Source organism: Rattus norvegicus, chromosome 2, assembly GCF_021556685.1.
Source record: "Rattus norvegicus strain SHRSP/BbbUtx chromosome 2, alternate assembly SHRSP_T2T, whole genome shotgun sequence".
Classification (NCBI taxonomy): Eukaryota; Metazoa; Chordata; class Mammalia; order Rodentia; family Muridae; genus Rattus; species Rattus norvegicus.
The window spans coordinates 169,956,842-169,972,449 of record NC_141535.1 but is presented as its reverse complement, the minus strand read 5'-3'; the positions used below and the strand labels follow the sequence as shown (position 1 = coordinate 169,972,449).

Sequence of the window (15,608 nt, the reverse complement as noted above, 5' to 3'; positions counted from 1 at the left end):
AATAGCGAGCTGGCTGTGGTTTACTGGTTAGCAGCAATTACACATTTGATGGGCTTTTAAGGCCATAGAAATGATAAGCTTTGCTTGTCACTGTTCACAGGAATCCACAGGGTGATGATTATCTTCAGGTATCAATTCAACTGGACCATAGCCGCCAGCTATTTGGTTAGGCATTATTCGGTATGTATTAGGGAGGGTAACTCAAGAGGCTGTTTTCCGTTCTAGTGTGCACAGAGCTCACTAGTAGACTGACTATGGGAGTAGAATGAAAGTTGGAGTAAAGCAGCCCACCCTTCTCTGCTTGGTCCTCTTTAAATAGGACATTAGTATTTTCTGGCTTTGGTCTCAGGGTTGGATTAAAAATCACTATTAGCTTACCTGGTTCTTAGTCCTTCAGAACTGTAACCAATCTATGCCATCTTCCCTTCACCTTTTATTTAAAATTTTATTTTAATTCTTAATGTTATTTTTAGTTTTCATTGTGTCTGCCTATGTGTGGGCATGTGCACACTTGTGTAGGTGCCTGTGGAAGCCAAAACAGGGTAGTGGATCCCCTGGAGCAGGAGTTATAAGTAATTGTGAGCCGTGGGTTGTGAGTTGTGGGTGCCAAGCTTAGGTCCTCTGGAAGAACAACAAGTGCTTTCTTGACTCTCAACCACCCTCATTTATTTCACACCTTTATTTCATGGACCAACTTAAAATTTTATTGATGTTTGGCCCTTTTCGATGGTTGCTATGGTATCCTAAGGCACACATAAAAAGCTCTCGGTCCTACGAGCATTTTCCTCAATGATTTTCATTATATAATTTAGGTGCAACTTAATTAAGGAATAAAGTTTGCATTATGTGGCCTTCACTGTTTGTTACATCCATCCCAGTTGGACATTGCATTTGCAAGAGACAAACCCTGCAGTGGCCTTTTAATCTTCCGTGTCCCTTAGCTTTAATCCTGGGCTGTTTGTTTAGCATCATCGTCTTTTGGTCTCTTGCTTACCTTCTGAGCATATGAACTTTGATAGAATCAAAATTGCAAATTAAAGCCCCAAAATGATAGAGACAAAGCAGTTTCTAAGTCTGTGGTACAGATGAAAGGGAGGTCTTACGTCTGTGTTTGTTTGTCCTCTTTCATCTATCAGTTTCTTGCTTGCAACTTTAGCAGCACTTACAGAACACCCTGCTGGAGACATTGAAATCTGCTCAGGCAAACTCCCTCCCTCACTGCTCCATAGAGAATTTAAGGAAACCAACCTGCACCCCAGAGATCTCTCAGAAACTGAGCCACCAACAAGGCCACATTCACCAGTAGATATGAGGCCCTCAACACATGTATAGCAGAGGGCCGCTGGGTCTGGACCCAGTCAAGAGAAGATGCACCTAAACCCTGAAGAGACTGGAGGCCCCAGGGTCTGGGGAGGTCTGGTGGGGGTGGGGGTGGGGACATCCTCATGGAAATAAGTGGGGGGGAGGAAGTATGGAATGAGGAACAGTCAGAGGGTAGACCGGGAGGGGTCTAAAGTTTTGACTATAAAAAAGATTAATTAAAAATACATATAAATATAAAAATATATTAGTGTAAAGTTGCAAAAAAATTTAGTCCCTGCTCTTTTCCTTGAATTATTTTTATAAACCTTTTCATATCTTAAGGTTTCCTAAGGTATTTGTGTGTGTGTACGTAAGTGCATTTTAACAGAACAGATTACGTACTATTATCCAATAGTACCACAGAGTTCTCTAGGTTCTCAAAGGGAAACCTATTGGATACATCCGTGGAATTTTCCAGTGCAAGCTTTGGCACATGATAGGAGGCAGAAAACCACGAGGACCAGATCAAGGACCATGTGCTGATTGATAAACGTGTATCTGGCACCTTTAAGGATGTTCACTGGCAGATAAAATACATTTGATAGATATACTTGCTCTTTTAAATATCCTACAGATCGCAGAGTTTAAGATATCTCACAATAACTCCTGGAGACAAGATTTAAGAACACACACAGGTGCCCTGTAGATAGGTTGGGTAAAGAATAGATTCAGATAATAAAATATAAATGGGTAAGTTTTCCAAGATGTAAGTTATTACTAGCTAACCCGCATTAACAGAAAGAAATCATCTGTTTTGATTTTTTTAAATAAATGGTTGTGTTATTTCTGTTTGTATCAAAGCATCAAAAAAGGAGACAGTAGTGATTCTTAGTGGCTGGTGATAAGGCTAATTTACTCACAATCTCCTCAGTTACAATTCCATATTTGTGAGAGTGAGAAAACCAGAATGATACAAGAAAACACATGCAGAAGCACCCAGCACCATGGCAGGCACATAACAAGTAGTCCATACTGTGCATTTGCCAGGTAATGAGCAGAGATAATTTAGAGCGTTTACCACAATGAACTTACTAGAGGCAGAGTGAGGCAGAGGCAGAGGCAAGAGCGAGAAGATGGCAAGCCAGTGCCTACACCTACAGCCTTGGACAGGTGCTTAGGTTGTCTGCACGCTGGTTTCACTTGCTCATAAAATGGAGATGCTAAGACCTCACTTGTGGGGAGTATTAAATCATTCATTGCACAGAACACATTGGGAACACTGCTTGGCACTAGCAAACACTCAATAAATTTTAATGACTCTTAAATTGCATACAAAGAAGTGTGCTAAGAGTTGTCAAGGGTCATGACTCTCAGCGATAAGTGTAGTTTGGTTCCGTTTGCAGGTTTCCTAGTGTGTGTGGTGGGAGGGAGGCGAGGGAGGCAGCCTTCATTACAGGGGCCAATTCCTAGTATTACAAGCAGGATCACCCCATGTGAGTTCCAAATGCCTTCTTGGCCTCTACCGTGCCTACATTTTCTTCTACCTCCTACATTCCTTGGAAGCCAGTCAGTGGCATCCATCTTTGGTACTTATTAGCCCCCACAGCCCCTACTGCAGTAATTATAGTCAGATGGTTTTGAAAGTTTGTTAGGAACAGAAATTAAGGTGGTTCCACTTGTGTTGCAATGTGTCACTAGAGGGTCTGAGATGTTGGAGGTAGGGAGAGACTCCTGGATCCTGCCTTACATTAGACCTTTCCTCGTTGACTCACTGAAGCAGACCCCAATGGCTGCCCGCTCATGGGCACCTCTCCTAGTTGTCTAACTGAGGGTAACCTCGGTGGCTGCCTGAACAGTATTTTCATCTTGCTGATAGAGCCCTGAATTTGTTCACATTTTGCTTAAGTAGGTTTTGAAGCCACGGGACAATTTTGTTAATGCTTGAAAGAGAAACATCAGGGCAGGCAAGGAGGTCATCAGTGCAGGCTCAGGGAAGAAGGAGAAGAGGGCTAGAAGGAGCCGTGCCTTTTTTTTTTTTTTTTTTTTTTTTGAGTTGGCCAACAGGTGGAAAGGGGTAGGGTTCAGAGAACAAGTGAGATCTTCCAAACTCCTAGGGAAAGTGCGCTAATCTGTTTTAGCCAATATTAAGAGAAAAAGAAGAAAAAAGAAAAGTGGGAAATGTTTGTTTTTTGTATTAGAATTCACAGCTAAAACTTTTTTAAACACAGCTAAAACTGTTTTTTTTTTAAATCAAAGAGAGAAAAACAGAACAAAACAACCAGTCACCAAAAACCAAACTTAGTTTCACCAAAAATGGGCAGAATTACCTCTCCTGTTTGGTGGCAGCTCTTTAAGCGGCTTGGTCATGTATTTTGAAGTCATAATATGGTTGCGGGTTCCACTGGTGTCAGGAGTGAATTGCGACTGGCTTTAGGAGTCACCACAAGACCCAAGACAGGTGAGGCAGCCATCTTGCTCTTGCCAAGTGCTGGTGTTGGAGGACCCTCCCCGCTGCAGATTTACCAACAGCATGAATCAAGAAAAGTTAGCCAAGCTTCAAGCTCAGGTCCAGATAGGGGGCAAGGGGACAGCTCGCAGGAAGAGGAAGGTGGTGCATAGGACAGCTACTGCTGATGACAAAAAGCTTCAGAGTTCACTAAAGAAACTGGCTGTGAACAATATAGCTGGTATTGAAGAGGTGAACATGATTAAAGACGATTGAACAGTTATTCATTTCAACAATCCCAAAGTCCAAGCTTCCCTCTCTGCTAACACCTTTGCAATTACTGGTCATGCAGAAGCCAAACCAATCACAGAAATGCTTCCTGGAATACTAAGTCAGCTTGGTGCTGACAGCTTAACAAGCCTTAGAAAGTTAGCCGAACAGTTCCCACGACAAGTATTGGATAGTAAAGCACCCAAACCAGAAGACATTGATGAAGAGGATGATGATGATGTTCCAGATCTTGTAGAAAATTTTGATGAAGCATCAAAAAATGAAGCTAACTAAAATCTTCTGGGTTTTGGAAGCTGGCATGGACTAGATGTAACAATCAGCTCTGTTGTTCCAAAGTTTTACAGACGTGGAGAACATCACCTGTTACTAGTTCCATAATATAAATATTTTGTATATTAATGATGCTGTTTTATCAGCATTTCTTGGTCATTGGATTTTGCATTTTGCACTTCTTCCCAGGATCGATTCTTTTGGTCAAAATATGAAGTATTGGTACAGGTTGAGGGTGGTTTTTGTTTTTTTGGGGGGACTTTTGGTGTGTATGTATATGTATGTGTGTGGGTATGTGTGTACACAGTGGACAGCAGATTGGATAACAGTTATATCTATCGTATCCCTTACCCCAATAGAAATAAAGCAAATATTTAAAAAATAAAAAAAAAGACCCAAGATAGGCTTGGGTGAATGAGTTCTTGGGTAAAGTTTCAGAGCCCCGAAAAGGAGATTTATCTGGGGAGTTGTTTTTTCCAGCTCTGAGGTTATCTGCGAGTGTCAGTTCAGCATCTGCAGCGGGCCTGAGATCCTGAAGGGAGGCAGAATAATAAGCAGGAACATTTGCTTTTGTACCTGTGCATGAATATTACTTACTGCTGGAATGAGACAGAGCTCATTGACAATTCTACCCACACTGCTCCCTGTAATAGACTTAAGTGCTGAGAAACTTGTTTATTTGGATAAGTGGAGGGGAATGGGAGGTGATTATGTAACAGTGCTTCATTCATTCCATCCAAATAATTGGTCTAATCAGAAATTTATTTCTGGTGCTCTCTCTGCTGACATCAGGTCCTTTGGTTTTATCAAAGCAAAGATTTGAAAGCTATATCCAAGTACAACAGCAACAGAGATGTACCGAGCCCGAGTAGGGTCACTGACTTTCTCTACCTGGAAATGACATGTCTAATGGTCTCCTTGAACTACAAGGAGGCTTAACACCACAAGACTGGGCATGAGAAATGCCTCTCTTTCATGATAGAGTATGAAGAAGGAATTATGGTGGGAGAAGAGTAACAGAATTATGCTTAAAATTCAGTTAAGACATACATATGAAAACCAAGGAACAGGATGCTGTTGCTCCAGTACATACAGCACATGTCCCAGTGTCCCCTGGGATGTCTGCATTCTCCCAACCTTTTATGGCATTTCTGTTATTCAAAGCAAAGAGGGAGTACTGAGTTACTAAATACGTTTTGGTGATGTATGATGAACACAATGCTTCTTTAAAAGATTTAATTTTTAAAAAGATTTTATTTTTATTTTATGTGAGTGCGTGTTTTCCTGGTGCCTGGAGAGATCAGCAGGAAGTGTCAGGCTCCCTGAAACTGGACTCATGGACATTTGTGAACTGCGTGGGTGCTATGTGGGGGCTGAGAATGAAACCCAGGTCTTCTGGAAGATCATCCAGTTCTCTACATGTTGAGTCATCTCTCCCAAGCCCCAAAATTAAATTTAAAAAGTACTGATAAAGAGCAAGAGATCTGAAAACACTGAGACTTTTTAAAATACACGGAATCAACACCTTTTGGAAGGATGGTCAGGAACGAAGAATAACTTCCTAGACATTTAAGTTTTTATAAGCCCCCAAATTGCCACCCTCTCTATTGCTATAACCAAACTCACCTTATGAAGTTTGAATTTATTCTCCCAGGACAGAAAGCTAGCTGTCCAGGAACAAGAGGTTCTGTATTGGTTGCATCTTACCGTAGACATTAGAGGCTGTGAAAGGCTTTGCTTTGTTTTCAGTTTGGGACATATCTAATATCGTCCTCGTCCCATTGTATCTCATGTAGCATTAACCTGGCACTGGTATTAATGTATAAGAAATAGGATATAGCAACTTTCAGAAAATGGGAATGTTAGTAGAGAATCATAATAAAAGCCAGAAGAAGCTAACACTGACCTTTTTCAGGATGGTATTTATTTCTTTGGTGAGAAATGCAACAAAACAAGAGGAATAACTACATTACTAGAACTCAATTTATATGAAGGCATAGAGTCAAAGATCAAGGTTATGGTCAATTCAGTGGTTCTCCTTTGCACTAAGGATAATATCTACTTGAAAAAGATTTAAATTTAGTTTTATGTAAAGGAAATACCTGTCATCAGATCTTTGTTTGTGTGTGTATGTGTGTGTGTGTGTGTGTGTGTGTGTGTGTGTTTCTTTTTTTTTCTTCCTTTTTTTCTTTTTTCCCCATCTTTATTAACTTGGATATTTCTTATTTACATTTCGATTGTTATTCCCTTTCCCAGTTTCCAGGCCAACATCCCCCTCCCCTTCGATATGGGTGTTCCCCTCCCCATCCTCCCTCTATTGCCGCCCTCCCCCCAACAATCATGTTCACTGGGGGTTCAGTCTTGGCAGGACCAAGGGCTTCCCCTTCCACTGGTGATCTTACTAGGATATTCATTGCTAACTATGAGGTCAGAGTCCAGGGTCAGTCCATGTATAGTCTTTGGGTAGTGACTTAGTCCCTGGAAGCTCTGGTTGGGTGGCATTGTTGTTCATATGGGGTCTCAACCCACACACCTATGGTCACTTGATTTTTGACAAAGGAGCCAAAACCATCCAATGGAAAAAAAGATAGCATTTTCAGCAAATGGTGTGTGTGTTTTTTAGGATGGCTTCTGTGAGTTTATTTTCTGCTTTGTGGGCTCAGGAAGTCTCAGTGCTGTGAATCAATAGGGGGCTCTCTCCAACTCCTGCTGGTGTTCGTTCAACCTTCCTAGTTTATGGAGGGTTGGGAGGATGGGCTCCGGTCTAGTACTGAAAGACCCCCAGACTTGGGGAGACTCTCGCTCCAGTCACGGGTTGAGGTACCCCCAGGAAACACGAGAAGCCGGTCTTCATGTAATCAACAAGAGGCAGTTTTATTTACGAGATCTCGGGCTGACACGTATCTCACACAGGAGATTGAGTCAAGCCCCGAGCCTCTCTAGGCAGGAGCTTATAGAGGGAAAACCAGGGGTTTCGTGTGAATACACATAATTGGCTAATACAAAGGGTGCACAGTTACTTTTGGCACGGAGTTACATCAACAAAGCATACGTGTAATCTAGCATCTCAGCAATGTGGGCAGGGCAACTCATTTCACTGCAGCAGGGGGATGACCCATCCTCAGGGAGTGAAGGAAGGGGAGGGGGTGGCTCCAGATGGCCAGTGTCCTTGGGAGTTGATAGTTGGGCCAGTGAGCCCTATCTCAAATTCTCTCAGGCATGTCTGGACTTTGTTCATGACTAACTTTTAGAAATTTTAACCCTTCTGTACCGCTTAAGGTTGGGCAGGCTGCTGATTCTGACAGGTCAGGACCGGGCCCTGGTCTTGGTCTGGCCAGGATGGATGACTGGCTGCTTCTTCTTGGTTTCAGGAGCCAGGCCACAGGGCTTCTGGAGACCAGGGAGGATTCTGCCTTGTACTCAGGAAACTCCAACACTGCCGCCATGGATAGGAGGGCAGATTTCCTGAAAAAGAAGTTGGCCCATCAGTTTGGGAAGACCCGGAGAGTGTGGCATGGCGTCTCCCAAGTACTGGGCACCTCGCTGGAGCTGTTGCTGGATGAGGAGCCCAGGCAAGACACCTATACTAGTCATGGGTAGCCATGAGCCAGCTGCTGGAAGGGATGGCTGCGGTGATTCAGGGCTGAGGCACCGCTTGGCGCTTGGTGGAGACCCCTCCTTGCAGACTTTGGTGCAAGGCTACCAATGGCAACACCTGGGGCGCTAGGCTGCGGTGCCCATTTGCAAGGATAACCCACGAAACACCACTACTTTAGGACCCATGCACGCTTTGCGCACGCGTGTACTTAGTTGCCCAGATGTTTGCTTGTATTTCCATGCAAATTACTTCCATTAAGCTGCACTCTCAAATGATTTAGTATTCCCTTAGCATTCGGAATCTTACAGACTTTATATTTCTTGGTATCTTAAAGCAGTCCTATTTCAGTCTTGCAGGTAACAGCGTCATATTTTCTCTCTTGGTACTCACTTCAAGCCTCTCTAGCATCCTGGTTTCTTCTATTTGACCTGATTCTAATCTTTAATGACTCAAAGCACACACTTGGCTGTATGCTCAAAAGCCTCAACATTGAGGGATGATGTTTGAATAGCCTTTCAAAGGGCAATGAAACAGGTACACTCGTACGAGGACTCTGGACATTTAGAGATCTAGGCACTTTGATGGAAAGTCCCCTTTCCATATTGCAGTTGTAGACTTAGGTGACACCAGCAGCCTAGCACTTCCACTAAACTAGTAGGGAGACAGTTTATAAGGTCCTACTTCCATTTTTGTTGCTATGACGAAAAAAGAAATAGAACAACAACCCAGACTAAAAGCATCTTAGATCAGGAAAGGGTTTATTCAGCTTACGATTCCTGGCTACTGTCTATCATTGGAGGAAAGTCAAGGCAGGAACTCCAGCTGCTAGCCCATCATACCCACAGTCAAGGGCTGAGGGGCTGAGAGAGGAATGCTGTATACTGTTCACCTGTTGCTATGCTCAGCCAGATTTCTTCACTCCCAGAGTGCTCAAAGCCCAGCCCAGCAATTGGTGCCATCCACACTCACGGTGGATCTGTCCACCCCAGTTAACAATCAAGACAATCAATCCCTCGTACACATGGTCGCCCGGCCAACATGTTATAAATAGTTTTATGGTTAAGCATCTCCTCCCAGGTGATTGAGTTTAGGTTGTGTCATGGTAACTTTTTAAAACTAACCAGCACAAGAAGTATTAATAATTCCTTTAGGATCCTAGAAAAATAATAGTTCTGTCCTGAATTTGATTCAGAATCTTGATGCTGTGATCAGAATAGCAAAGAAGTTGGATGAAGTTATTTGAACAATCTAAAACTAACGAGAGAAAAAGACAATTAGAATAAATGGGGATTCCTGAAAACAGATGACACCAACAAAGTGTTGATGGGTAGTTAAACAGTGTTGATGGGTAGTTAAACAGTGTTGATGGGTAGTTAAATAGGGTTGATAGATAGTTAAATAGTGTTGATGGGTAGTTAAAAGAAGATGGAACCACGAAATTCTCACAGTGGTACATAATAAACCACAGATGGTGAGTAACATTCATGGTAGCAGAGAGCTGGAGGTGACCTAACACTCACTCAAGAGAGGGGGCGGGGCACTTACAGAGTATGAGGGTGTCTACTATGGACTGACTTTAAAGCCTTTGGGGCTGTTCTTTGCCACAATGGCATGAACGGATGGTGAGAGCTGAGTTATTACAATTATATAAGAATCAGAATATGGGCCTCATTTTCAACCGATGAATGGAAACTTGAAACCCATGCCCAGAGAGCAGCAATACGCTTCACAACCTATGAGACTGGAAGGAGGATGGAGTGCTTTATAGATACCTCTGAACTCTCCCTAAACAAGACTGACAGAGAGATAGGTGTGTTCATTCTATTTTCTTTAGTAGAGAGGAAAAGTTTGGTAGCATTTTGAAACAAAACTCAACATTTTATCAGGAAATAAATATGATACCCTCTAAATATCTGAAATTTAACTATTGTGACATTAAAGTTCTTTCTAGAATGTGGATCAGACATCAGCAGGCAGCAGTGGTTAAGCACTTGGGCAGTGGCAATGGTGGTCCCAGTGACGTTGTAAGGAGGTGACATCAGTCACACAGTCTTCCTCGTATCAGCTGTGTACCCTCCTAGCTGACAGTTCTACGACTGCATCACTGAACACTGCATTTGGCGAAGTGACACAGACGCCATTAAAGAAATTCTCCCGTTACAGTTTCATGCTGCATCCTTCAGACTCGTCAAGCATGGACTTGCTTCAGAGATTCTGGTCTGTTGGATGGCATTGTAGGCCAAGTCCTAACTCAGAAAGTTCACCTCTCCGATGATACAGATGTGTCAGTTGGCATCATACATATGAAATCATCTTCTCTCTAAACCCCTTTAGACAGTTATATCAAAAGGCCGGTGCTTCCACTCATTATTGCTTTGTCTAGGAATTCTGTCACCAACACTGATAACACCACCTTCTGACTCCTGTCCACTGGATAACATTTGCTATCTTCAAATATGGAGGGAAGCAAGGCAGCTTTCCTGTCATCACACAAGAGGTCTATGATAGTATTTAATCTACAGCAGGAATTTATTAGTTTATCCTAGTCAGTGTATGTCTCTTTGTAGTGCATAAAAATGGAGGCATATCTAGTTCTGTTACTGTTATCAGAATTTAAAAGTAGGCAGCATAGAAAACTATTCTTAATTCACAGCTGAGGAATGCCGAATGGCTGAGAAACACCTAAAGAAATCTTCAACATCTTTAGTCATAAGGGAAATGCAAATCAAAACAACCCTGAGATTTCACCTCACACCAGTGAGAATGGCTAAGATCAAAAACTCAGGTGACAGCAGATGCTGGCGAGGATGTGGAGAAAGAGGAACACTCCTCCATTGTTGGTGGGATTGCAGACTGGTACAACCATTCTGGAAATCAGTCTGGAGGTTCCTCAGAAAATTGGACATTGAACTGCCTGAGGATCCAGCCATACCTCTCTTGGGCATATACCCAAAAGATGCCTCAACATATAAAAGAGACACATGCTCCACTATGTTCATCGCAGCCTTATTTATAATAGCCAGAAAATGGAAAGAACCCAGATGCCCTTCAACAGAGGAATGGATACAGAAAATGTGGTACATCTACACAATGGAATATTACTCAGCTATCAAAAACAATGACTTTATGAAATTCATACGCAAATGGATGGAACTGGAAAATATCATCCTGAGTGAGGTAACCCAATCACAGAAAAACACACATGGTATGCACTCATTGATAAGTAGCTATTAACCCAAATACTTGAAATACCCTAGATGCACAGAACACACGAAACTCAAGAGGGATGACCAAAATGCGAATGCTTCACTCCTTCTTTAAAAGGGGAACAAGAATGCCCTTGGCAGGGAATAGGGAGGCAAAGTTTAGAACAGAGGCAGAAGGAACACCCATTCAGAGCCTGCCCACATGTGTCCCATACATATACAGCCACCAAACTAGATAAGATGGATGAAGCAAAGAAGTGCAGACCGACAGGAGCCGGATGTACATCGCTCCTGAGAGACACAGCCAGAATACAGCAAATACAGAGGCGAATGCCAGCAGCAAACCACTGAACTGAGAACGGGACCCCCGTTGAAGGAATCAGAGAAAGGACTGGAAGAGCTTGAAGGGGCTTGAGACCCCATATGAACAACAATGCCAAGCAACCAGAGCTTCCAGGGACTAAGCCACTACCTAAAGACTATACATGGACTGACCCTGGACTCTGACCTCATAGGTAGCAATGAATATCCTAGTAAGAGCACCAGTGGAAGGGGAAGCCCTGGGTCCTGCCAAGACTGAACCCCCAGTGAATGTGATTGTTGGGGGGAGGGCAGTAATGGGAGGAGGATGGGGAAGGGAACACCCATATAGAAGGAGGGGGGCTAGGGGGATGTTGGCCAGGAAACTGGGAAAGGGAATAACAATCGAAATGTAAATAAGAAATACTCAAGTTAATAAAGATAAAAAAAACAAGAAAACTGTTCGTAGATACTTCTGATAGGTAGCAATGTTGCCAAGTCCTTGGAGGCATGCACATTAAAATAGACTTAAAGAGCCTGCACTTTGGTGTCTGTAAAGATGGCAGCACAGTTAAGACCCTGCTGCTCTTACAGAAGATAGGGTTTGGTGCCCATCAGCCAAATGGGAGCCTATTACTGTCCATAGATACTGGACATTTCTTCAGGGCTCTGTGGGTACTTCCTGTATGGGTGCACACACATCTATAAAGACAAACAGTAATATAATTATTTATATACCAAATATACAATTTTGTCCTCACTGCCTTTCTTGCTTCTGTTTTATTTACTTCTTGCATTAATCTGATTTTTGTCATTGTGGCAAAATGTTTTTTTAATAAAAGAGAAAAGAAAAAAATCAACTCAAAAGGAGTAAATGCCTTGCTTTGTTTACAGCTCCAGAAGTTCCAGCCCATGGTTGGTTGGTTTGGTTTGAGCTTGAACACTGTAATGGGGAGTATGCATTAGAGAGAGCTGCCCCACTCATGGGAGCCAGGAAGTAAAAAACAGAGGAGACAACATTTCTTTCAGGGCTCCTTTAATTATTTGAATTCTCCCAGTTTGCCCCACCCCCACCTTCTAAAAGTGTTTTAAAAGTTTTAACCTGGGCCCAAGGGGGCACATGTCAGATCTAAACTATAAGGGTCCCTTGTACTATTTATTTTTTGATAATTCTGTGTTTTGAGATAGTGAATTTCCAATCTTACTAGAATCTGATTTAACACTTATTTTTTTCTTCTTTGACAAGGCCCATTAGCTTCTGGAAATGGACTCTTAGTTCTCCCTCTCTTTGCTCCTCCTGTCTCAGATTTGCAGCTATGGAGTGTGCAATGCTCTTATTATTTTGAAAATAAATGACCACAAAGAATGTGTAGCATTTCATTCAAGTTAATGGGTCAAAAATTGTGCTGCTTTTCATATTAGCCACCTATAGATTAAGTATGAATTTCTGGTTAAAAATTAAAATCTATGTTTATGACCATGGTATATTCTAACAATATTTAATTAAGTATACTTTAATGGGTTATAAGAAATAGAAAAAGACAATTATGAGCCTTTATTTTTCATTATATTGGATCTATATATCTGCCTGCCTTATATGTGAGTCTTTGATATGCTCAAAGCCTTGCACGGTGACCCATTGTAAGCATTAAATAGATAGAATTGAAATAAATATTTATCAGTGATCATGAGTAGGCAAAGCTATGGAAACTTAAAACGAGAAGTTTCACTGAACTTGCATATGCTAAGTGCCTTCTGTTCTTGGTTTTGTGAAAAGCCACTTTCAAGTGATTACTGAGTCTGGTTCTCTCCAGCTCTGCTGTGTGTCCTACATGGTTCCTGACCTTTCTGCCTCTGCTGATGATGCCCTTCTTGCTTTTGCTTTAGAATAAAATCCAATGAAAAAAAATGTTTTTCTAGCAATTCCAGGAATACAAGGTTGCTCAATTCCCGTAAAAGAAATAACTATGCGTCTGCTCGCTGGTACCATTTCCGACTCTTCCTGTGCTGCAGCAGTCTCGGTGCACCCGAGGCCTGGTGATTCATACAAGGTCATTTCTCTGGGACTTTAAAACGTTATCCGCACCGGTGAAGACATTTCCCGTCCAAGCAAGATTCAGTTGTAAATAAATTTCATACCTGAAAGGGCAAAATAAAATCCCTTCATTCTCTCACTTCTGCCTTTTAAAAAGGCAGCAGAATTTAATATTCGTTCACTAATTTATCCATTCATTCAGGGCTGAGAATATAAAAATCCAAACCAGAGCAGGTTCTTATTGTTGAAGTATTTTATTACTCGTTCTTACATTTTAAAATCAGTTTAGTTCTAAATGTTTATAATTATTTTATTATATTTTTTGAAACAAGGTCTTATATGTAGCCCAGGCTCACTTGGGACCCACTAGGAACTCACTACCTGAGGGTGGCCTTGAATTCCTAATCCTTTTGCCTTCCCCTCCCAACGTCCAACTCCTTCCTAACTATCCTTTCCATCCTCCCATCCTTCCTCATCCAATTTTGAGATTTCTCCTCCTGCTTGTCCTTGGGAGTGGGGCCTGCCCTGGAATGTGGTTGACCTACCCGGGGGTCACATAACTGAAGAAACTGCTACGGACCAGCAGCGATCAAATGCGAGTAGCTCCTTAGCTGCTGGTGGGATTTCATGTTTCCCTTCCGAGCTCCACCCTGGGATGTTGTCTGTCAGGAACTCGAGCAGTCTTGTGCATGCTGTTCCAGATGTACTGTCTGCTCTCGCTATCGTGATCCTCAGTGTGTTGATTTACGGCGCCACCCTCTTTCCCATTTTCCTGGGTAAAAGAAGAGATGCCCTAAAAACCAGCAAGGAGTTAATCAAGGTGAGTTGATGAGCACAGCAGGAGACTCAGATTCATTTATTAGCGACAAGGAAGGAATGTTTCTATTTCCAGAAGCCAAGAGAATTTGCGGTTGTTCATTGTGAGCGAAGGTCATTGGTGTGAGGAGATTCATACAGTCTGTAGCTGTGTCTTTCTCTGAAGAGATTCCGCTAGAGCCATTGGGAGGAGAGTTAAGTATCTGTGGGAGAGTAGTATACATGTCTTAAATGAGCTGTCAATCCTATGTACTCTAGAGTGCAATTCTCATATTTTGACGGATTACTTTTCCCCTTGGCTTTCTAATAACTTTCTTGAAGCTTTGCCTACCAACAGTACAATTCTTGATTTCCCCCTTTCCCAAATCGTATCTTTGCATAATCTTCACAGCCAGGAACACCATTATTCACGTACATGATTACGTTGGTAACCTCAGACCTGACTCATCCCAGGTTAGAAGGGAGCCCTGATCGGACCGCATCTCATCATGCCGATCCGACGGTATCTCAGCGTGCCCACGGCTTCTATTCAGTTCATCTGAGTCTGGCCTTATTTTCATTCTTGCTTTCCCATCAATCTCTTTCCTTTCAATATTCAAAACGCTCTTTGCAAACAACTCGTGTAGATGATATGCTCTTGCTTCAGGTCGTTTAGCACAGGCTCCCAGTTTTATTAGGTTTTAACAATCATTTTAAACGTGTGTTGACAGGCCAGGGTATGCTCAGCAATACAGTCCAAACAAAACAAAACCCGAACTATTTACATTCATGGATAAAGTTCCAACACAATTGAAATCCCTTAGTGTGGCCAACACACACAGTGGGACGCTCCTTCCCATGTCATCAGGCTCCTCTCCTGAGGGTCTCCTGGCTGCAGGCTCCACATAGCCCTCCCTGGCTTGAGGACCTGCTTTCACTCATTCTTTTTCTCTTTTAAAAAATTATTTAATTTTATTTTTATTAAATTTATTTACATACTTTACAACTGAATATCAGCCCTTCCTCTCCTCCCAGTATCCCCTCACATAAGGCCTCCCCCATGGAAACCCCCTCTGGGTGCCAACCCTCCATATCTATTTTGTTTCCCCTTCTCAGAAAGATTCAACCATCCACCCTTGTGCTGTCCCTGTCGTTTGGCTTCTTTGGGCCTGTTGACTGTAGTATGGTTAGCCTGTACTTTATGGCTAACAGCTATTTATAAGTGAGTACATACCATGGGTCTGGGTTACCTCACCTATGGACACCTATGCTTTTTGACAAAGAAGTCAAAACAATACAATGGAATAGGGAGAGCATCTTCAACAAATGATGCTGGTCTAACTGGATGTCTGCATGTAGAAGAAT

General features: G+C 42.4%; 2 pseudogenes; one reads left to right on the top strand and one right to left on the bottom strand.

Moving 5' to 3' along the window:
- The first annotated feature begins 3,763 nt into the window (after nucleotides 1–3,763).
- Nucleotides 3,764–4,368, top strand: LOC134485929 (transcription factor BTF3 homolog 4-like; annotated as a pseudogene).
- Nucleotides 4,369–7,615: 3,247 nt separating this feature from the next.
- Ppdpf-ps1 (pancreatic progenitor cell differentiation and proliferation factor, pseudogene 1) lies at nucleotides 7,616–14,824 on the bottom strand (annotated as a pseudogene).
- Nucleotides 14,825–15,608: the final 784 nt, after the last annotated feature.